Here is a 23,760-nt window from a genome sequence, read left to right on the forward strand (position 1 = left end):
AGTCCATGTATTCAGCTCAATGCCTGTTATGTCAGGAGGAGGTTGAGGTGCTTTCTTGAAGGGCTGATGTTTCTGTTACTACTCTGAGCCACCAAAGAGCCATTTTACCCAGTGTTGAGTTTCTGTGAGCAAGAAAAATGCAACATCCTGAGGAACACTGGATATGTAGTTTTTGTATTAAACAGTTGTCAAGGACATCTTGTAGGTAGATGAGAGCAGATGTGAGAGTGCAATGTGTATTTTTTTCTAGCCTGGATTCTTCTGATGAAACTTCAGAGTCTTTGTTTTTCAGCAAGGATGTTTGGACACTTAGTGTTCTTAAAGTGTATCGTTTAAAAGCACATTACCTGTCTTTTTGGAAACAGAAGTCTTGCAGAACTTCTAACAGACAGGAAAATGGATTTCTTTGTTGCTTTGATCTGTCTTCAGTGTGCAAGAGCACAAAAGTACTGTTGCTGGCATTTTGTTTTAAAGTGTTAAGTCTTCACATTAATCTAAGTGGAATTCATAGATTTGTTATTTCTAGTTAATGTCAGGCTTTACTTTTTCCTCTTTCTTCAGATAGAGATATTATGTCATTACTGCTTTGCTGATAATCTTGCTTTTTCCAAAGATCCCATCAACAAAATTACTTCAAGACTGTTTTGTGCTCCTTGCCATTTATTTTATGTCTGCAGGATGCAGTAAGCTAGTCATGCCTTAAATTGGTTTAAATATCTGTCTGATAAGAAAAATAATAGGAAAAAACACCAAGTAAGCAGCATGCTATTTCATAACATGCTACTCTATCCCTAGATTTGGTTTCTGTCTTCATTAACATTTGAACTTTACTATGAATCAGAGAATCATCAAGGTTGGAAAAGACCTTGAAGATCATCCAGTCCAACCATTAACCTAACACTGAGAGTTCCCAACTACACCAGATCCCTCAGCGCTATGTCGACCCGACTCCTTAACACCTCCAGGGATGGGGACTCCACCATCTCCCTGGGCAGCCCATTCCAACCCCTTCTGTAAAGAAATGCTTCCTAATATCTAATCTAGACCTTCCCTGGCGCAACTTGAGGCCATTCCCTCTTGTCCTGTCGCTTATTACTTGGTTAAAGAGGCTCATCCCCAGCTCTCTGCAACCTCCTTTCAGGTAGCTGTAGAGGGCGATGAGGTCTCCCCTCAGCCTCCTCTTCTCCAGACTAAACACCCCCAGTTCCCTCAGCCGCTCCTCGTAGGACCTGTGCTCCAGACCCTGCACCAGCTTCGTTGCCCTTCTCTGGACACGCTCGAGTCATTCGATGTCCTTTTTGTAAAAAAGTGAGAGGCCTAAAACTGAACACAGGAATCGAGGTGTGGCCTCACCAGTGCTAAGTACAGAGGTAAGATCACATATGGATTTAACTCCATTCACCACAACTCTTTGGGCCCGGCCATCCAGACAGTTTTTTACCCAGCAAAGTGTGTGCCCATCCAAGCCATGAGCAGTCAGTTTTGCCAGGAGAATGCTGTGGGAAAGGGTGTCAAAGGTCTTACTGAAGTCAAGGTAAACTACATCCACAGCCTTTCCCTCATCCAATCAGCATGAGATGTACTATGATCTACATAGTACACTTTTAGAGAGGGTGGTAGGATATGTTCAGACCTTCGTAGGTGGTGTACTGGCTGATAATTTGGAAGTCATTTAAGTGCCTTATTCTTTGCATGTGTGAAATTAATGTAATTTTGTTTACCCTGGACACTTCTAGATCTACCACTGGGGAAAATATTTAGAAAAGCTGAGTAATACAAGGGTAAATAGATGTGCTTCACATGTCAAAGTCCACAGAGTTTCCTGTAGATGCTTGTTAGGTATGTTGCTTCAGTTGCTTCTGTGGGCTGATTTTTTTTTTTTCAGAAGATGTAAGGAAAAGAGTAACTTACTCTCAGTCTGACAAAGGAAAGCACCTCTGTGAGCCCCATAGCTGTGAAAAGTATATTGAAGGAGGTTGTTTGCAAGAGGTATTACCCACTTGGTTTCCTTGGAAACGTGAAACATGATTTACAAATATTGACTTGAGAAAGCTGCAGCTTAGAGGAAATCCTAAAGTGTTGGTTCAGGCTTTTAAATTAATATCTCTAAAAAGTTTAGGCCGTATTGAAAGTTACTGCATGTCCATGAAATGATATTTACAGTGATTCTGGGTTTCTATGTTTCTTGGTGTAGTAGCTAATTCCGGATGCTGGAGGACTAGAGGGAATCTGTGAGAGTTTTGCAGGATAAGGAGCACTGAACTCTGGGATCCCTGGCTTCAGTTTCACCTGTGTTAAATAACCCAACTCCTGCTGGAGTTAAATTAATGCTCTTAAAAATCAAGTTGTTAGTGCTTCACAATTGAAAGGCTGTAACCTGGAATATTTTCTTCTTGGTGGAGTTAGACACCATAAATCATCATTCATGTCTTGTAAATGCTTCTGAACTCCATGGAGAGTGGTTTGAATGCTCTTTGTTATGTTTATGCAACGGATTGTAATTTACTTAGGTTTATGACACATTTACTGGATAACTTATTTTTATTGTACAGGAATTTTCATATACACTTATATTTAAAGGCTGCTGATCATAATTTGGTCTTGATGGACTTGTTAAGGTTTTCAAAACAAAAGTTCCTTAATCCCTGGGGCATGTTGTTAGATTATCCTGAAGTTGGTGTTAGATTTATTCTGGGGGGGTGGAAAGGGACATCTACATGGGAGGAAAAGCATACAGCAGTGTGTTGTATCCATGTTTCAAGTGCCAAGTTGTATGAATAGCAGGTAGAGATTGCTTCTGTGCGCTCATTAGCAAGGAGAACAGGTCTTGGCTCGATCTAACTGAGGTGCTGCTGGCTGTGGTTTTATTTGTGCTTCTCTTAGTGCCAGTGCTGGTTTATGTGGGCCCTGTTGCCACCTATCTCCTGTGGTGCCTGTCCCTCCGTTGCTCATACTGCTTTCACTCTCAGTGGACTGGATTGGATCAATAAACCACCCTAACTTCTTGGGTTTTACTGATTTATTCTTAACTCGGTTTATTTTCCCAGTTCATCCCCCAAAACAGCTATGGCTCTGTAGGAGTAGACCTGGTGGTTGGAGACCACCAGTCCTGCTAATGGCCTCTAGCCATTTCCAAAGTCAGGAGTGTGAAAGTCTTCTGTCCTCAGTGTGTTTAATCCAGAGGAACACCTCCAGAGCGGAGATGAGATCTTGGATTTTCCTGAGGAAAAGCACATCCCATGTGTGTTTGTCATGCTAGTTGTTTCACGGCCGTGAAGGTGACAAGGCACGGTTTTTAAGGAGATATGATGTATTATGATGAACAAATTACATACTTGGAAAGAACATGAGAATGCAAGCCTGTGCTTGTTTTAGACCTGGATAAGACACTGTGTGTCTCAAACCATTGGATTTTTCCCCCCAAACGTGTTATGTGTTTTTTACAAAATATTATTATTACTCCTTACAAACTATGCCTTGCTATCTGATTATAAGGTGTTCATGGTGAGTGGCATTTATATTGAGTGGCCTAAGGTAGCCTTATGTAGCTATGTTAATTAAGGCAGCATGAATCTAGGTCTGCCTACATCTAGGGCTGCAGGAGAGTTTTACACTGGAAGTAGGAGGTGGGATGCAGGCAGGCAGCTGCACCCGTGCTTGTAGGGATCAGGTTCTAAATGTCTAGAGGCATTTGTAGTGTAGGAAGGGAAGGACCACTGAATGCTGTAGGTCGGTGTGTCACAGGTAAGAAAGCTATATCTATGGACTGTATGTCTTGTGGGACTTAGTGTTGAGAGCAAATAGGAGGCCACAGAAACCTTCTGTGCATGGGCCAAACAACACTGCTTTTCTTATCAAGCCAGTTTAACTAAGGAGAAGGGCTTTGTTTAATCTTCTGTAAATAATACTTAACATCCTGAAGGTTATGAGGATGTTTCTCTGCTATGGGTGCTAAGGAAGGATTCAGCTGTATTGTTTTTCAGTGGCTGGTTCTAGCAAATAAAGGCAGCTTACTCTTGCCTTGCCCCATGTAGTGGCTGTGGTGTACAACGGCAGAGGCTGTGAGATGGCAGGAGGAGGGAGTTGAGTATCTATGGGGAGAAAGTGCATATGTAGAAAAGACATAGTGGAAAATAGCAGTGTCGTAGAATCCCATGGAGACTCCTGCTGTTGGCAACTTGTGAACAGAAGCATTAGCTGAAGGGGAGGTTGGTAGATCAGGAAAAAATTCTTGGTGTTTGCAGAAGGAAGTCTGAGAAAGAGAAGTGCTTGATGAGTCTTAGGGTAGGGGGGGTTTTTTATTTGCTTGTTTTAAAGTCTGCAGATAATCAAAGCTCAAAGTAAGAGTTTTGTATGACTGAGGACAGAACAACAGGTATACAGTCATTCATTGAGGATTATGACCTTACATCAAAAAAAGTGTGGTGGTTTACGATGCCAACATAGATTCTAACAGAAAAGGAAGATAATTATGTCAAATGAACTGTGGTTCCTTGTATAACCAAATAAGATATATGGATTACTGCAAAATCAGTCAAGGTGGGGACAAGGATTTGCAGCATAAGAGTCCTGCTAAAATTATGATTGTTTTTATGTGAAGCCATTGTGCCAATACAAACTGAATTTCACACTGCATGATTGATTGTCAGATAAATGCCTCCAGATAAAAGCTGGAAAGAGGTATCTGCTCTTTACTTAAACTTAGAAAGAAGAAGGGATAACTTCAGTGAGAGTGTATAGAGAATTCTCAGAATATGAAAATAAAAGATGGAAATGTATGAGGTGGCAGGGTGATATTGCTTTTATTTGGAGAGAGAGGATTATTCTGGGTTCTTTCATTTCATAATATGATGAGTGTCTTCTGAATATCACTCACTTGAAGTCATTAAGAGTAGTAGCCGTATAAATAAGGTATGCAGCCTCTAAGGCAGCAGTTGGGGAAAAAAATACACCTTTAGACTTACTGCTCTTTTCCAATTTCTTCTGATTTTTCTAGGGTGTCACCAGTAAATTGGTAGTTGCAAAAACTCAGTCCTGTAGAAACATCAGGTGAACTTTAAATGTTCAGTGTTTTTCTGGCAGAATATTGATACTATTTTCAGCTTTAGACTACTCATTATTTCTTGCAAGTATAGGTAGATTTTAGAAATAGTTACCTGATATTTATTCAGCTGTTGCTGTAATAATACTGGAGGCTCAGAGCATCTTTTAACTTTGTGGTGGCTCCAGTGGAGCATCAGTGTAAATCCACAGATATCTTGGCTCTTACCCTAGGTTATATTGTCTTCCGGGAGTAAGATGATGAAAGAAGTGAGAGATGACATTAGTCACAGATAAAGAGAAATATCGATTCAAGTAGAAAGTAAATATCTCTTTCTTACTTACCTTCATCCTGTGAATCTCTGACTATCCGCTGGTTTTCTGACCGGGAACGAGAGCTACAAGGTGTTAAGGCTTTCTGGACAGAGCACTTGAATTCTCTGTAGCCTGATATGACGAAAGAAGGAGCTATTTCTGCTAGAGGAGAGATGGAGCCTTCTGTTTTCAGCTCCATGACAAGACGTTTTTCACGTTAATGCTGAAATTGCCATTGGAAGTGTTCAGGGCTAGGTTGGGTGGGGCTTTGAGCAACCTGATTTAGTGGAAGCTGTCCCTTCATGGCAGGGGGTTGGGCTAGGTGATCTTTGAAGGTCCCTTCCAACCTAACCCTGTTCTGTGATTCTAAATGAGAGAATTTAGTATGGAGGTAAGTTGGAGATGTCATTTTCAAATCGGAAGCAGCTCTTTCATGTCTTCCAGTGTGTGTGTGTGTCACAAAGCTGTCATTGTGATGGGGCTGCTTGGGATTATTAGAGACAGTGGATAAATGGCTTCCTTTAAAAGGAGGAAAGGGCAAGGAAGAGAAAGAGAACTGATTGTGGAATTGGCAAGGCCCATGGAGTCGTCCTCACTGACTGAAAGGAACTAATTATTCTGGACTTGTGTGTTTGATTTACTTTGTATTCGAATTTGCACCCTGTATGACTTAAGTTCACTGAACCGCAATGGAATAGACTGGACATGTATAAATGGTGGTTACTGAGAGAATAGGAGATACTGGGGTTAAGAGGAAAAGATTCATGTGGCAAATGGAGCCTTGTGGAAGAAGCACCGTTCTAATGTGCTCTAAAAGAAATTAAAAATCTGAGATAATGGCAGGCATCCTCTGCAGTTAGCAAACTGCAGAAACATGTCTGTGCAAAATGAGAAATGTGTTTTCTTGGCCAACTTTTCTGAACTGAAGCATTAAAGGTGTTGTGAAATACTGTAGAATGTACAAATGAGCATGTTGTCAAGAAAAATCGCTTTGTGACGCCTGAAGGTTGCAGATAGAATGCAGCTGGGGTGGCTATATAAAAACAAGAGTGAAGCTGGTTAAGAGCAGTTGGCCCCATTTCTAAGAAAGACAGCCTTCCTATATACATAAGAACTTACACCATTCTCCAGGCTTGCAAGAGGCAGTTTATAAACTGTGGTGCACCTCATTTAGTCATAGTGACAGTCCCAAACTTATTAATGTTGAGGTTTTGGGGACAGGATTTAGGAATGGGGACAAGACTTAAGAATCTGGTCTTAAGTGCATCATTACAAGTATTTCTCTGTGTGATGGGGTGAGGTGGAGGTGGGAATGGAGAGGAGGGAGGAGGAACATCTGCTTCTTGCGGAGCTAAAGTTGTTTGTTTTTCGTGAACTGAATCAGTCATTGATCTTAAAGGGGGAAGAGTTAGGGAGAGAGCAAGTCCTTTGAAAGAGGTGAGCAGACAGGAAAGGGGAGCTGCAGGAACTGGTGGAGGACCAAGGGAGTGGCTTTTGGTGTGGGGCTAACGGGAGGTAGTGGGCCATGGCATCTGGAAACTTCCTAGTGAATGTGAGAATTGGTTGTGTTCCCACTTGCCAACAGGCTACTAAAGAGAGTAACAAATACTAACAGAGAAGACCCAAGGACAGCGAGACCTAGGTGTGCTCACATAATAGCAGGGAATGAGGGAATAAGGTTGTGCTGCTTAGAAGAGTTAAACTATTGCAAGTGCTGCGGTGGCAGTGCCAGGATACTGCCTGCCATCTGTGCATGGGGAATACTGAAAATATGCACTGGTGAGTTTGGTAATTCACAGATGAAGAGCCTGTGTCTTTGCAGGAGTATGCCTGTGTTGCTTGGGTGTAATAACAGTTCTTTGCCCAGAGCTGTGCACCCATGCAGCTTCTGGCCCTTTTCTCCCAGCTCCATCTCACTTCCCACTCAGTAGCAGAAGTCGCTCCATCCTTGCAGAGGTCTGGAGAGGACCAGAGAGTCAGAGGTTTTTTGGCACTGGAGTGGAGGTGCTGTACGAATAGACAAAAAATTGTGGCATGGGGGGAAAAAGTGCATAAATCTTGGATTTACTGGAAGTTTAAACAGTGAAGCTCTCACTGCTTATGCAGTAGATAAAGGAGTATCTATTAAAGGAAATAAACCACTTCATGTCAAAATCCCAAACAGCCACTGAGGGATTTTTTGAAATGCCGTGCTTGAAAAAAGTCAGGTCTACTAATTTGCAAGCAGCAGGGATATTGCGTAGTGGAGTTTCACTCTCGATACAAATGGATATCCACTTCTGTCACTAGAAGCTTTTTGCATGGGGACTGTGTTATTTCAGTCAGTGTGTCCTGAATGTCACAGTAGTTTAGCTGAAGTTATTCCTTCATAGTTTCATCATACTGTTTGGATTTATAATAGTGAAAAATCCTGTAGTTCGTAAACACTCTGGGGGCTGCCTTTGCAAACTTCTGTTCTTAGATACTTAAAGCTAACTTTTCCTTGGGGTTTTAAAGACTTGGTGCTTAGTTAAGTGTACTATAGATTGATGTGCACATACAAATTGCTGATTTTCATGTTTTTTCATTGTGTCTGGTCTTCAAGTTAAAAAAAGTTGAGATTTTTTTTTCCTTTGTACTTGAAAATTTGAGCTGAGATTGCTTCCTCATCAGTAATAAAAATGCAGCAGATAAACAGAGGCCTCCGTTCACGTGTGCAACTGCGTCATCTTAAAAAATGTAGGTGATACCAAAGGAATGAAATACAGACTCTGGTGTGTTGTCTGATTTCATTTCACTGTGTAAGAGAATAGGCAAGTTCAATAGACAACTTTAATTCTTCCAGGAAAAACTGGGAAAATATAGGAACTCAGTGTCATTCATCTTGCCTGAGTATAATATGTAGAAGAAACTATTGATTCAGTCTTACACTTTTATTCTTTTTAACACTTAGAAGTTCCTTCTGTCTTGTTGTCAGCTCTTCCCTCTTAATTACTCTGTATCATTCTCCTTTTTTTTGTTTCTCCTTTTATTGTGGCATTGTGACACTGTCTTTTCTTGTTTGGGATTTGAAATCTAACCAGGTAATTGGGCAACAGCCTTCTCCAGATTCACTTAACAGTGACTGACTTCTCTAGTCACCTCTTTCCCATCTCCAGTATAAATTAACAATTCAGAGTGTGCAGAGGGAGATAAACACTGGGGAGTGTAGACTGGGGCTTTCTGATTCCATCCCCGGTACGGGTTGTCTCTAGGAATCTGGGAAATGGTCTTAGCACTCATTCTTCTCTTATTCAAATACTGATGATAATACTTGAGAGAGAAGAGTGTTTTCATAAAAGTACTAAAACTGGAGGTTAGGTTATATTTGCTTGAGACAGTCTGGGTGCAGTCTAGAGGTTCAGAGTTGTTTCAGTTCATTCACTGAAATAGTAAGAGTTAGCTTGAAAATTTACCCACAGGATATCTGAAGTTGGGTACCAAAGATGTGTGTCTGCTTTTGAAACAGTTCAGCTACTGGTATTAGTTTTCATATAAAGACATTGAAAAATGTTGTGTATATATTTGTAAAGAAACATAGCATAGTTAAAGAAGCATTCTTTATAGATGGCTATCCTTAGAAGTTCTTACATTAGTAACTGGAGACAATTACTACCATTTCACATCTGGGAGTGAACTGAGAGTCAACAAAAGAAATTATTAGCTTTGTGTCCTCTGCATTTTTGCTCACAGGCATAAAGTTTGGTTTAATGTCAATGGCAAGGAGATAGTAGTTAGCCTTTTTCAAAAAAGCTTTATTATCATCGATACAGACTGTGGGTGGTATGAGATGTACCTAACATCATGTCACTTTAAAGTATTATGAATGTTACATGGATAATGGTTTCAAACAGATGAAAATGCGATTCAGGTTTTAACTGTTGCAAATAGTAGCATAGCAATGACAAGGAACTGAAATCTTAGAGAGGCTAACTTTGAAGTATATGATTTCAGTCAGTGATTCTACTAGAATGAAGTGAGGAAGAACAATTTTGATCTTTCTCTCCAGATACCAAATAAATGCACTCTTACTGTATTTGTGCTTAGTGCATCGTTACTTTGTTAAAGGGAAATTAGAAAAGTGAAGTTTTACAACTATTTTTTTCTGTCTTTATCTGAATTATATCAGAGTTGCAGGGCATCCAAATGGATTATTGCTGCTCATTAAGTCTTTCAGAAAGTGTATGAATATTATGATCAACCTGTTTGCTGAGATCTTTCATACAGGTTTGTTATAATTATATCAATACCCAAAGCACACTTCAGTTTTGCTAACAGTAGTGTCTAATCAGAAGGCCATGGAGAATAATACAGGGTGCATGGGTGGTCCCTTCGAAGAGAAGCTCATCTCCTCATTTGAGTCTGTCCAAAGACTCAGTGACTGTAAATTGTTTAATCTGCTTGGAGAGCATAAAAGCTATTCAATTATGTTAATCAGCAGTTCTGCATCATCACAGAGTTGAGCTGTGCTTTTCTTGTTCTGTTGGAGAATATTGTCCATAAATGGATCATAAATATTTAATTTTCAAGTAACTATTTGTTTTATTTGTTCAAGTCCTGGTCATTGGTGAGGATCCTCTATGACAGGTGGTCCACAAACAAACTCCTAAGAGTCTCACTCTTAGGACAGCTGGCAGTAGATGAACATAAGCAGACTAAGGGGGGACCACATGGGAGAGCAACAAGGGGGATACATCACAAATAAAAAACAACAAAAAAACTGCCCAGACAAGTCAAAACAAGTGGTAAATAACTCAGGTCTCAGCACATCAGCACTGTGGAAAAGAAAGTTTGAAGGTGGACAGATCACTTTTGTGAGTGACTACAAAATGCACTATATCGCGTGTGTGTGTGCATATATGGATATATGTAAAAAAATCTATATTTACTACACTTTTATATATAAAAATAGTCTTTGTGTTTCATCAGTCCTTCATTTGATTGTCTCTTTGCTGTACAAGAACTGTCTTATTCCTGGGTGTTTCTGTCATTTCAGTACAACTGGTGTTTGCACAGTAAAATGGAGCCCATAGCAGTGATGGTTCACTGCTCTTGCTGGCTCTTTGTTCTTCTTGACCTAGTCTTGTTTCTCTTTTCTACTCAGAAAGCAGCTCCTTGCAGCAAATCTACCTGAGATGCATTAAGATAACTTTTCCCTTTAAAAACCCCTTATGGTTGTTTTTTTTTGTGTCCTTCCCCCCCACCCCCAACATCTTGTCATTGTTCGTTATCACCATTAATTTTCCTCCTATTTCACCTTACTGATTGGTATCCAGCCCAGAGGGTACATGCATACAGATCTGTTGTTTTTGTTCAAACTTTTTATTTTTCGAGGAGATAACTTTTTCCTTTACTGTGTGATGAGTATCTTCTGGTCTCTGTGTCTCTATACTGTGCGTGTCTTTGTAGAGTTTGAGTTCTCCTGGGTAAGGACTTAATGATGGGTGCTTGAAAGAAACCACCCCAGCTACCTCCTAAACAAACCATCAGGAAAAGCTGGAAAAGATTTAAGATTGCCAGTCTGTGTGAGGACGGGAGAGATGAGGGGACATAGGAGGCACTGAGGACTTTGCTCCCCAGGACCTCTGAAAGTGGGAGAACACATCAGCTATGCTGGTGGCAGCTGCTGTGCTTTCAGCACCCTTCTCATGTTGGTGCTGTGGCCTGCTCTCTAGATGGGGAGGATGCTCAGAGGCAGGACTGGTCCAGCTGGGTTTGCAGCCCTGTGGACAGGAGGGGAGATTCTTGGTCTGCTCTGTCAGGTGAAGGAGAAGGCTCCCACCACAGCACTGTGGGAAATATGATGCTGTCTGGTTGGCAACTGAAATTTAAAAAGGAAGAAAAAAAAAAAAAGAAAGGAAAAAAAAGGGGTAAGAAGTGTTAACAGTTTATATGGCAGCTGCGGTTTTTGCAGAACTCTGAGAAGTTTATGAAGTTGTTGATAATAGCATGCAAATCCTCATGCTTAACAAAGCTTTAGCAGGCTATTGAATGACATGGTGCTTAACTCTTACGCCATAACACATAGAGCGGAACAAGAAATGTAAAAAGTAGGCTTCTTCAAGTCACATTTTTGGCTGAAAATGCCATCAAAGAGGTTAAATGTTTACCTTTTTCTTAATATTTTTTTCTTTTTTTAAATTTTTGGTGTCTGCATTACTGCATGTGTAAGGATATCTTTGGGCAAGACTGACTGGCCCAGGACAGGTTCCATGGTTGAGGCATTTTCTGTGATGTGCTGTAGTGTTTTGGTCCATGTGGTTCCATGGTACTGGTGCTTTGTGTGCTGGATCTCCTGGCATCCTGTGAGGCAGCTTCTGTGTGGCTGTGCTTCAAAGACTGCTCCTTCCCCTCTGATTCACGCAGCAGCTGAGGCACTGAAATTAAATCCCACTATATTGGAAGTTTAAAAAGAATGTCAGTTGCAGGCTGTTTTTAGAGAAAACATTACAGACAAAGAATTTCCTCAAGGAGCCCTGAACAGGATTTGGTACTTCGTGCATCTTTGGGGGAAGGAGTGGGTGGGAGGGGGGAGGCATCATTGGGTGTGCAAGGGCCAGCATGTATTTCAGGGATCACTTGTATTTTCACTGATGGTAATTGATCAGATAGCTTCAGAAGTAAAACTTGTTCTGTAGTAGATAGTTGATGTGCTGCATCTCTGATTTTCACCTCAGTTTTTCTGTGCTGTTCAGTTGGCTTATGCATCTGTGTAACTTCAGTGGGAATTAGAAACTTGGAGAAGTTCAAAGTCGAACTTTTCGAGAACATGACCTCCACCACCCTCAGTCATGAGCAGCCTCTGGCAGATAGGTATCTTACTTGGCAATTACTTCTGCTCAGCAGTAACAAATGTAGCAAGGTAATAAAGAGCTTTTAATGTTCACTTTGAACAAGTTGATAAAATGTGATGGAAAGAAGCCAGAGGAGGTGAATTGAGCACAGTTTGTTAAAGGTACTGCAGCAAATCACAGTACTTTGAGTGTTACCCATCAGCCTCATTTTCCCCTTTTCTACTCAAAAGTACCCCTGCTGCACTGCAGAAAAATTGAAATACTTTGTGAGTCGGATGGTATGTATTTCTCCTTAACCTTCCTCTATACGTTCTCCACCGATCTCCATGATGTTACATTGAGTTTTTGGCAGCATTCTCGGAAGGCTTCATGTCATCAATGGGGATCAGTCAGAGCCAAGTCTGCTGGTTGCTCCTGTGCAGACTGTGGGAAGGTGTGCTGGTGGTGACAGATGTCCCTCACCATTTTCTCTGCTAGTAAACATCCAAAAAGATGTTAACTGGCAAGTGTGCTTCACCAGGAAACTATTGAACCTCTTTGTTTTTTACTTAATTTTGGCTTGAAGAACAGGCCTTAGATATAAATATTAAAGATCATTCCACTAGCAGTCCTTGACCTATGTCTGCATTCTCCTCTTTGTCCCCCAAGGAATTAAAGTTCTAAATACTTGGGGCAAATGATGTTTTCTCTAGGTTGTTTTCTTCCAAGCACCAAGTAGCTCTGTCACCTTGAAGACTGCAAGGGTGAAAGTGGTTTCCTTTATGTTCGGTCACTGCAGTTAAGCATCTGGTTTAGACTAGTTGCCTAGATGTCCTCTATCAGCAGTGGTAGAGAGATCTCCACAGGGTGTTTCCTCCCACCAGTCACAGAAATGGATCTTAAGAGGGGATAAATTACTGTCTGGAGGTGGTTGTCTTTTTACTTGACTACAGAGGGAGCCTTGGACTGTTAGCTTTAGTTAAGTGTTTAGATAGCTTACATTAGGTGAGCTGAAATCCACCCTTAGTTTATAGCACAAGTTGAGTAGTTGAGGTAGTCTTTTTTTTTTTTTTTTCTGCATTATCCTCTTGGCTGAAGAGGATAATGCAGAAAACGTTCAATAAAAAAACCAAACAAACAAACAAGAGAGTGCTAGAGTTGTGGTGGTTGATGTATCCCCACAGCAAGGCCTCAGTAAAGGATGAAGGTTTCTTGAAAACTCAATTTGCATAATATGCAAGGTATGGTTATCAAATCAGTCAGGCACTGAGGCAGTAGTCTATGAACATGCATGTGTAAATCTTCTCTTTAGTCATCCTTTTCTTTCCTTTTGCTGTGAATTCTTCCTGTCCACCTGTTCCATGATTTAGTGGAGTTATTCAACAAAATACTTTTTTTCTTTTTTCTCTGAATTTCTTCCCCACTCCTTCTGGTCCATCTCCTTCTAAATCAGATTTATTTTTCTCTTGTTTTCCCTTCATTCGAGCAAGTGTATTCAGTCTTGACTGGGCATGAAATGGTCATCTTCCTTTCCTCCCTCTGTAAACTTTATCTGGCAAGTTCATGAATTCTGTTTATTCCCAAGAGCAGCTCATGAAAGATTTCTTCTCCTATGTGCAGTGAATGTGAGGTGATTGCCAGATCATTGTTCTTCTAAATAGCTTATTTTTATCTGTGGATGGACCCTCTCCCCCAGCTATTTTTAGAGCACTGATTAAGTGGTAGTTTAATTTGTGTTCAGGCTTTCCTGGAGTATGGAGTAAGGTGATCCAGTACCAGCTGGTTGGTGGGTTTGGTATTCTGGGCAGACCACCAGCAAACTCATTCACTGAAGCTGAGATGGAAAAAGTAACTGAGTTTTCCTTGGAGACTGTGGGAAAACCCTAGTCCATCCCTTCCTCTGTGTGGTGTTGCCAGTTTTCAGCTGGGCTGTTTCAGGTGGCAAGGAGAAAATGGATCACTATGCTGAAGTGATTGGATTGGTATATATGGTTTATGTGCAGCTTCTGTGAGGTAACTGCATTGTGTCTAGAAGCAGGGCTGTGCTGGCACAGGGGTTTTGGGTGATCTGAGCACACAGCTGTAGGAGGAGGCAAGCCAACAGGCTCTGCTGGGGCTGACATTCCTGGACACCCTCACACAGCACTGTGTCCAGCGCTGGAGAAATGAGACCTCTGGAGATCCATTGTCATCTCTCCTTGGCTTCTCCAAGGCATGAAGTACATGTTTTGTGCTTCTCAAAGCATGTGGAGATTTTGGTATGTAGGGTTGGCAAGGTTGGCCAGCCTGACTTGCTGCCTCCCTGAGGAACTCCCCTCTCGTGAGTGCTCTCACTCACTGCAGCTGCGTTGCTTCACAGCTGCTGCTTCTGTGTCTCTCTTCCCGGCTGTGAAAGGCTTGTAAACCTTGCAGCTGACCTCTCTTCTTTGCTAGGAGGTTGATGCATCTCCAGCAGAGGCTCTGAGCCCTTCGAAGAAGTGTCACTGGCTTTTCCCAGCTAGTTGCAAGTGGGCCACTAAATGCAGAGCTGTGTCAAACTTGGATTGTTTCACTGGCATCATTTGCACCAGTGAGCCACTTCAGCATGCTTTGGTATGAAATGACTCCTTAGCAGGCAGTTCCCGGCACCTTTGCGGTACTTAATTGCTGGTATCCCCATGTGTGTGATCCTTTGATAGTTTCTAGGTGGTGTACAAAGCTTGTTTCCCCTTAGTCTTGCAGTGATCCAACACTGCTCTGGCTGCCCATGTGGCTGGAGACACCCGAGCAGTTCTGTTGTGGTTGGGGCTGTGGACATCCTGACTCTGGGTAGCACTTATCTGCAAATAACCTACCAAATGAATTTCCACCTATGCTGTTGTGCTGTCAGCTTGGGATTAGTTTCTTTTGCAGCATAAAACTCTCGGAAGTATTTACAGAAAAGATACAACCTGTGAAAGTGTTCACAGAAGTCAGTTAGCAGCTATGCAGAAGACTGCTTTTGCAGGATCGCCCTAAAGCACTAGAGTAAATAATGGTGGTTTTGTTTAAATCCGAAGTATCTCCTTAGGAACCCCTTCTTGAGATAGTTTAGCTGTAAGCACAACTTGAGGTGGCTGCTCTGTTCAGTTGGGTATGTTGCTGCGTGTGGGCCAGATGCTTTAAAATACTAAAATAGGATTTCTTCCCACAAGTTCCTCTGGATATGTTGGGGTTATATTGAGTCTAAGGGGGGCTTCATCTGCTTTTCATTCATGCATTGGGCTATCTCCAATTCGCAGTTCTGTACTTGAGGATCTTCCTGTTGTTTTTCTGGTGATCTGTCTACTGAGTTTTCCTTGTCATGTCATGACTTGTCTGCTTTATTTGATTTATTTTTGTTGGAGATCTGCAAGTGGCTCCTCTGGGGTAGAAAAGGCTCCTTTGTTTTGTCTCTCACCAGTCAACAGCAAGAGTCTTGGAAGATGGCCCAAATCCCAGCTCGTCAGGCCCTGATGTTGCCAGCTTCCATATACATGGCACCCCACTAGTCTTCTGCAGACAATGGCTTTCACTACAGTTCCAGGTCAGTGCTGGTAGACCCAGACCCTTATCCATGTCTTACAATGGTCCCTTGCTCTGTCATAGTTGTTAGGTGTAGTCCTTCAGCATGAGATGTGGTGTCAGAAACAATTTTTGCTAGTGTGGGGGCTGGGACCTCTGGGCTGCTTATGGTCAAGTTGTTTACTGGATCAATATGCTCGGTTTGTATAGCAAAATGAGGAAGAAAGTGCTGTCCAGCAGTTGTCTTGAGTCCTGCTTGTTTTCTAAGATGAGAACAGTTTAAGGGTCCTTTTCGGTAGGAAGAAGTATGAAGGCCTATGCAGCCATGAGATAGGTGACTAGGAGACCCTGCCATGAGTCTGTGATGATGACTTTCTGGCATGAATGTCACAGTAGCTCTTCAGATAAGTTCCATGTCCAGTTCCTACATCCTGGCTTTTCTTGATGGATCTAGGGCTTGCCTGGCCTTTTGGTTTTTCAGTGGTACATTCCTCGGTCCTTCACCATGACAAGCTCCTGTTCTCTCTTACAGCCCTTTGCCGAATGCCTTGATTCCTTCCAAAAAGGAGGCTTTTGAAGGCTAAAGGATGGAAAACTTGGAACACCCTGTTAGCAAATAGGGGATGCAGGCAGGAAAGCTCCTACCCAGATGAGTTACACTCCCTTTCAGTGACATCAGGAAATCTTCAGAGAATAAACACCTAAAGATCAGACAGGAGATGGGAATTGGGCTCCAGGCCAGTCTGAGTCCAATAAATATGTTCAGCTTCCTCTCCATAGTAAAATTTCTGTCTCCATGTGACCTTTGTTGGATTTTGGTCTGCTACATTTATGTAACAAATAATTCTATCTTAAAAAGGAAGAAAGTATAAATCACAAAAAAAAAGTATTTGGAGCTGATGCGCTTTTATTTTTCTTTCTTTCTCTGTTACCTCCTTTTAGTGTAATTCTCCCCTTTTCACAGAATCACAGAATCATTCAGAATCATTCTTGTAAAAGACCCTTGGAATCATCAAGTCCAACCATCAGCCCTGTTTTACAAAGTTCTGCCCTACACCGTATCCCCAGATATCTCATCCAAATGACCCTTAAACACATCCAGGGATGGTGACTCCACCACCTTCCTGGGCAGCCTATTCCACTGTCTAACCACCCTTTCTGTGAAAATTTTTTTTCCTAATGTCCAGTCTGAACCTCCCTTGTTGCAGTTTAAAGCCATTCCCTCTTGTTCTATCACTAATTACCTGTGAGAAGAGACCAGCACCAACCTCTCTACAATGTCCTTTCAGGGAGTTGTAGAGAGTGACGAGGTCTCCCCTCAGCCTTCTCTTCCTCAAACTGAACAGTCCCAGCTCCTTCAATCGCTCCTCATAGGATTTGTTCTCCAGGCCCTTCACCAGCTTCATTGCCCTCCTCTGCACTCGCTCCAGCACCTCGATATCTCTTTCGGATTGAGGTGCCCAGAACTGGACACAATACTCCAGGTGTGGCCTCACCAGTGCAGAGTACAGGGGGACTATCACCTCCCTACTCCTGCTGGTCACACTATTTCTAATACAAGCCAGGATGCCGTTGGCTTTCTTGGCCACCCGGGCACACTGCTGGCTCATGTTCAGCTGCTTGTCAGTTAGAACCCCCAGATCCTTCTCTTCCAGACAGCTCTCCAGCCACACCTCCCCAAGGAAGTGTTTTCTTCATAAGGCTCTTCCTTTGTAACTTCAAACCATTGATGGAGGAAAAGCAGACTATGCTCCTGCATCGTGACAGCCCACAGACACTCAATACCGTCTGCTGAGGGAGTGTGCTGGGAGCATGCTACCCCTGAGATGCTGCTAGTAGATGTCTGTTTGATGGGAAGCAGATTGGTCCTCTTATGACCTTTCAAAAGTCATCTCTTGTGTATGACCTCCATACTAAGCATTTATGTGCTCTCGTACCAACAGTTTTAGGAGGGCTGCCATAAATAAGCAGACTTGTCTATTCAGAGTACTGATGTCTTTATTTCTGGACATAAATTGTGAGTTAATATTTCTGAAAGCCTCTTAGTCATTTTGACTTTGAATGAGAAATAGGCTCCAAAACCTAGCAGCTTTAGCAATGGCTCTGAAGCATCTGAAGTGGAGAGATGATTTGGAAAATGACCTGTGTAGTATTTACATGGTACATTTCTCACATAAATTCAGTTCAAACCTTTGTGTCTTGTGAAACCTCCTCTTGTATTGGCATTGATGACTGCTGCCAGAACAGCGATGTTTTCTGTCTTCATCAGGACCACACCTGGACACCGGTTGAAATCTTACATGGGTGACTTGTGTCCTTTGTAGTCTGAACCTGAAAAGGCGTGGAGTGGTCATGGGCTAAAAAAGCGTGTTGACCATGCTACCTGATTTATAACGCAATTCTAGTTTTCTCTTTCCTCTGGCTCAGCCTGCACAAGTGAGGTATTGCAGTCCCCCAAAATGTAGCTCGACAAGCTTGGGCAGTTGGGGTAGGGATGCAGCTGTGGCAGTGTTGCTCTTCAGGCTTTATCCAGAGGCAGGTCTGTGAAGTGTTGATTCATCACAGGCACTTGCACTCTGTGCTGATTTGTGCGTTGAGATGTAATGCATCGATTGTAAAATATCCCCCAGTGATTTATAGTCTTGTTGGAGCAAAGCTTACCGAGACAGATGTTCTTATGAAGAACTTGCTGGTATGCATTTAAGTTTAAGAAAGTTTATTTAACTTAAGTCATCTTCTTGAGTATTTTATACTGTTTAACAGGCTGGGTGTCTATCTCCTCCAAGTCTTGGGTGCATCACAGGTGTTTCGGGCACTTCCACTCTTTCAGGCTTTTCTTGGCTATCCTCTTAGATTTTGGTGTGCTCCATAGCTCTTTACTTCTTTCTTGCTAATCTTCTTTTTCAGAGTCTCCCTGCATTATGGCATAATAGAAGCAGTGTGAAATTTAGGCTTGCTTGTCAGTTTAGGTTTGTCCTCATGTTTTCTGGACAGGGATGCTTTCACTCTGAAGTGAGATACAGCAGCACTGGGAGAGTTTCTGTAGCTCATTGCATCACTATTGCTTGCTTGTGTTTGGAAGGTTATCTCTGCAATCATAACATTTAGGGTTTTTTTCGTAGGGAAGATTAGGTTCTGCAGAATCAGATGATAGTCATGATTGTTTCCTCCTTGTCAGGCACGGGCTGATGTGCGTATTTTTCAGGTTTTGTATTCAGAAGAGAAATTTTTTCTCTTTCTTCGTCTGTAGTCAAAATGAAAGTGAGCATTCAGACTTAAGGGGGGAAGAAATACTAAACCCACCCTTTTCTACCTGGGAGCAGACTGCTGCTTCTGCCAACTAGCCTCTTCGAGAGAGACAGCAAAGTTCTCAAGCCCGTCTATTTTCATGCACTGACACACTGCACTGAAGCAGCTGGAGGTGCAGGCACACAGCAGGCCAGGGAGGGAGGGTGGGTTTTAGTTTTCCTTCCTGTGCTCCCCAGCAGCAGAATTTTTTTTCTTGCTGATTGATAGCATCATCATTTCCACCCTGTGAGATTTTGCTAAATGAAGTGATCTGAAGGGACTGGAAGCGTCTCAGCCAGAAGTATTGAAGGGGCTTCTCCACATTTGTCATCTAATCTCAGCCTCAAATGGCTCAGTGTCAAGCTGCTATGAGGCCATTGTTGAACTGACTGGGTCACCATGGATAGGTGAAATAGTGACCACTGGGAGCTGCAGGCAGGATCCTTGATTTAAACAACAAAATGGAAAGTTTTTGATCAAGTAAAGGGCAGAAGTGCCAAGGCTCTTATTAGCTGACTCAGTCCTGCAAGAAATGATCAGAGAAGTGGTACTACCAGAAGCAGGACACACATAATTTATAATTTATCAGTATATAGGAAAACACATTTAATGCCCTACTGTGCAATAAATGTATCCGCTACAGGATCACCAAAGAGCGATAAGATGCTCTGCTTGTTTTTTAATTCACCTCTTTTCACCTAGTTAAAAAAAAGTTGCTTTTGTTCTTCATTGGTCATTTAATCAAGAACTTTATCTTGCATGCTTATTTCTGCAGGGTTAGAAGAATGAATGACACTTAAGATCTTGCCTTGAGGATTACATATTTGCCACCACAGCATATTTAAAGGTGTACCATGAACTTCATATTGCGAGCTATTAGTGAAAACTTATTTTTGAAACATTAAAATGCTAACCATTAACTGTATGCAGCCTGAAGGAGCATGGTGGCAGTCTCTCAGCTGGCTTAGGGAAGAGGCAGGCAGTTCTGGAGGTAGGCAGAGAAATGCTATCTCACTGCAACATGTAGTTAATGTAACTAGACAGAGTTGTGGCATGACTGTATTCAGGGGTCACAATAGTGAAGGATGCCATGATTCAACCTGATGTAGCAGGGGAGCCTTGGCAGGAAGCTGCTGAGTATATAAGAAGCGGAGTAACCACAACTGCCAGCAGCCCTGAAAGATTCCACGGTGGCTTTTGTTATGAATAGCAGGCATGACTGCTGAAAACTCAGGTTAATAAAAGTTTAAACACCAGCGGGAGAAAATGTGTGAAGGAGACATGAGTTCTGTCTCCCAATAATAGTAAATCTTTCTGGTTCCTGCATCTGTTGCGATTGTTCTAAGACAGAAGGATCAGATATTTCCAAAGTGCCAATTAGAGTTTTTTTTTTTAATATTAAATTGATGTTGGGGAGAAGTGGGTAAAGAGGAAGGCTACCATCATTTTGGTTTCTTTCAGTAGAAATGGAGAGGATGGGCTCCTTGCAGTCTGCTACTCACTTTGTTAGGTTAAAAGACCTCTACTACCGGTGGTTTTGTTCTGTTGCAGAAATCATGTGGTTTTGTTTTAAAATGATAGGCTGCATTAGCCTAACTGTTGAAAAAATGTCTTGTCTTTAATCGTTTGAATGCCACACAGATACATCTCACTTGCAGCCTGAGCTGGAATCTAGATCAAAACTGGTAGAGAAACTCCCAAGTTTGCAGTAATTTTTATTTTGTACAAGGGATGCATTTTTCCATCTAAGTGAAGGGTTCAGTCAAGGTTGAATCTATCTGTGATGCATGTTTTCCAGTGTAGGTAGATTATATTTATGCATAAAGCATCAGAAGTGAAGTTCCCAGTCTTTGGCTATGATAACAAATGAGGCATATGAGCCAGGATTTTTGGCTGACGTGTTATTGTGAAACAGTGTCAGTCAGTTTTGCCTTTTCAACATCATTTATGTGAAAATGGTTTAAATTGCCAAAGATAAATTAAGAATTTTCATCCAAGCTTTTCCACTGCAAATCTGTTTCTCTACTGTGGTGGAGGCATGGATTTTGCTTTTAACCTGCTATATTATTCCACATAAGAGATGGTATTAATCAATTTCAAGAAGAAGTTTTGTTTCCTTTATTGGTTTTTCATTCTGCAGCCAATTAATCTCTTTACTCTTTCTAGTCTTGAGTATCTTTTTCTGGTGCATTACTGTGAATGCTTAGAAGGATGCTGAACCTTTGGGGTACCAGGCTCAGTCCTGCTTGTTGCTTCTTCCATGTAAGCATCATACTTTTATGAGATCTCTGCTATTTTGTAGCTCTGAGCTGGGCTTGCCTTGATCCTTGTAGAGCCAGGTACCTGGTTGCCAAAGCTCAGTGCCCTGCACTGCTTCTGCTTTGCCTGGGGTATTGCTTCTTGCTCTGCTCACCCTTCCTGGGGAGTCAGAAAAAGGGCAGCCTGTCCGTGCTGCCCTTTGCTAACCTGCCACAGGCTCAGCTGATGAATTGCGTAAGTGCTGTGAGTAAAATCAGTGCAGAAAGGAAAGCACGGGGGCGGGTTAGCACAGGGTAAGTTGCTGCATGTTTATACTTTGGTTCTTACGTGGTGCTTTATGGCATCCTGCTTTGGAGGGAAATTTGGTGAAACTTAGCAGACAGTTAATTCTGAACTCGACTGATGTTATCTGCTTCTTCAGAGGTCAGGAAAGTGCAGTCTTGAGCTTGTTTTGGTCACTTCTGGGGTTGAGTTACAAGCATGGCGTGTGGGTTGGGCGGATGATGGGATTTCCCTCCAGCTGGGGAAGGAGGAACAAAGAGCTTGAATCTGGCTGGTCTGCATCTCATTTTGTAGCTGAGTGACTAGATGAGCTCCTTTTTATCATAACTTGCTCTTGCACAGCATTTACACATAGTGAGCACGGGTGGTCTAGATAGATGTTGACTTGATGAAACATAGTGGCCGCTTTTATAAAGTGTCTTGGTGGGTTATGGGTTTGATGATGGCAGTTCCCTGTCTTGTGATGTCTTTGTAGATAATGTGGAATTCCCTTACATATGTTATTTATGTGGCTTTGTTTGGCATATTGTATAATAAATATCCTGGCATCAGCGTGTTTAAGAACCCCTTTCTCTTCCTATTTGATACCTCTGCTGTTGTGATGAGAGAAATTACCCCAGCTAGAGTCCTTGCTACACTAAAATACAGGTATTAGCAACACAGGTTCCATGGGGAGCTTTGGACTTTGGACTTTCTGAATTTGCCCAGACCTCTGCTCACTGTAGAGCACAGCACAAACACCCCGTGCCTAGCCATTTTATGAACAGAGGGGATCACTGAGCATTGTAATTTGTGTGCAGCTGGATTGTTTTTTGTCTTTTGGGGAGTTCATTGAACAGTTTCTAGCTGTCTTGTGTTTGTAAATTTACCAGACCGGGGAAGTGCTTAAAACTGTGGTTTGTTTTTTTTTTTCTCCCCTCCTCTGTGATACAGATCTGAAGCTGCTGGGTTGGAAAACTCCAATACTGCAGAGCAATGCAAATATGTAGGGGGCTGTGATACCATTAAATCTATTACAATAAATTAGTCTTGTAATGTCTGTACGGAAGTTCAGAGTACTGTTTTGCATTGACACCCACACCTCCTGAAAGCCACAAGAGTCTTTCAGGTTTCTCAATTATGTGTTTCCCAGCCTTAAAGATGAGCTTTAAGACAGCAATAGCACATGTAAAATCTAACCGCTTGAAGACATCTCAAGTTGGGTGCTTAACTTCTGAGAAACCTAGCCTGCTCTGGAAACCCTGGCTGACACTGCAGGTTTTGTTTTCTTTTTTATGTTGGTTGTTGTTTGTTTGTTTTTTTTTTTTTGTCTGTAGACTAGAACCTGACAGAGTTGAGCTCAGAGGATTCACAGCAGCCGGAGAGCCCTGCGAGGATGGTAGGGGTGTATTGGGGATCAGACCCTCTTTCTCCTCCATGCCTATGTCTGTCCAGCCCCCAGCACCCAGGGGTTGGTGGAGTACCTTGTCTAGGTGAAGAAGCCTGGGTTTTCTTTTTTGTTGTTGTGGCACAAGTCAAGCAATATGTGGTTGTGTGCAAAGACCTGGTGGTGTTTGTTTGGATTGGGAGAGATGAGAAATCGGCAGGCCCAGAGAAGGGTTTCATTTGAGAGAGATGTAAATGGGTGTGGGAAATAGGTGATGGGGAGAGACAGGCATGCCATGTGGCACAAGGGTCTCGCACCCTGTCACATCTCTAGGCATCCTCCAGTGGGAAGGAAGAGATTTGCAGTGCCCATGTGCTGCTGGTCCAGCCAGAGCAGGTGACAGCTGCCTCTAAGGACATGAGCCAGTGGTTTTTAGAAGTAGCAGACAGCCATGAGAGGCTTTTCTTTCCTCCTAAGCAAAATTTATCAGGTTCTCTGATAAATTTCTCTTTCTGACTGCTCTCCATCTACATATCCAGAGCTTTCCATTTTCATATTTAGCTTCAGAATGCATTTAAGGGCTGTTTGAGTTTGGGCTCAGAGTTCTAGAACTTTAAAAACAGGCTCATAGACCAGAACAGGACTTGATTTTTGGAAGGCTGAAGTGACTTCTCCCACCTGCCCTAAAGTTTGAGGGCAGAAATATGCTGTGTATCAAGAGCCTGTATATGGACAAGAAAGGTACAATTCATTTCCCAAATCAAAGAGCAGATGGTGGGGAGACAGAAATACCAATAAGGAAAGATCTGGGATGTGAGCATAGTGATATGAGAAAGCTGACCAATGCAGATCATTGTGAAGTGTAAGTTTGGGGAAAAATAAGAATCTTTGAGGGCA

The 23,760-nt window shown here is 42.2% G+C and overlaps 1 protein-coding gene across 6 annotated transcripts in view; it reads left to right on the forward strand.

The window, feature by feature from the left end:
* KLF12 (KLF transcription factor 12) overlaps positions 1-23,760 on the forward strand; it is a 240,670-nt gene that overhangs the window by 15,492 nt on the left and 201,418 nt on the right. The window contains exon 2 of one of the 6 annotated variants that reach the window (XM_074912040.1): positions 15,568-15,690. The exons of the other annotated variants lie outside the window; for them this stretch is intronic. The gene's annotated coding sequence lies outside the window, so the exon portion shown is untranslated. The remainder of the gene's footprint in view (positions 1-15,567; positions 15,691-23,760) is intronic. 6 annotated transcript variants of the gene reach the window in all.

This window comes from Athene noctua, chromosome 1, assembly GCF_965140245.1.
Source record: "Athene noctua chromosome 1, bAthNoc1.hap1.1, whole genome shotgun sequence".
NCBI lineage: Eukaryota > Metazoa > Chordata > Aves > Strigiformes > Strigidae > Athene > Athene noctua.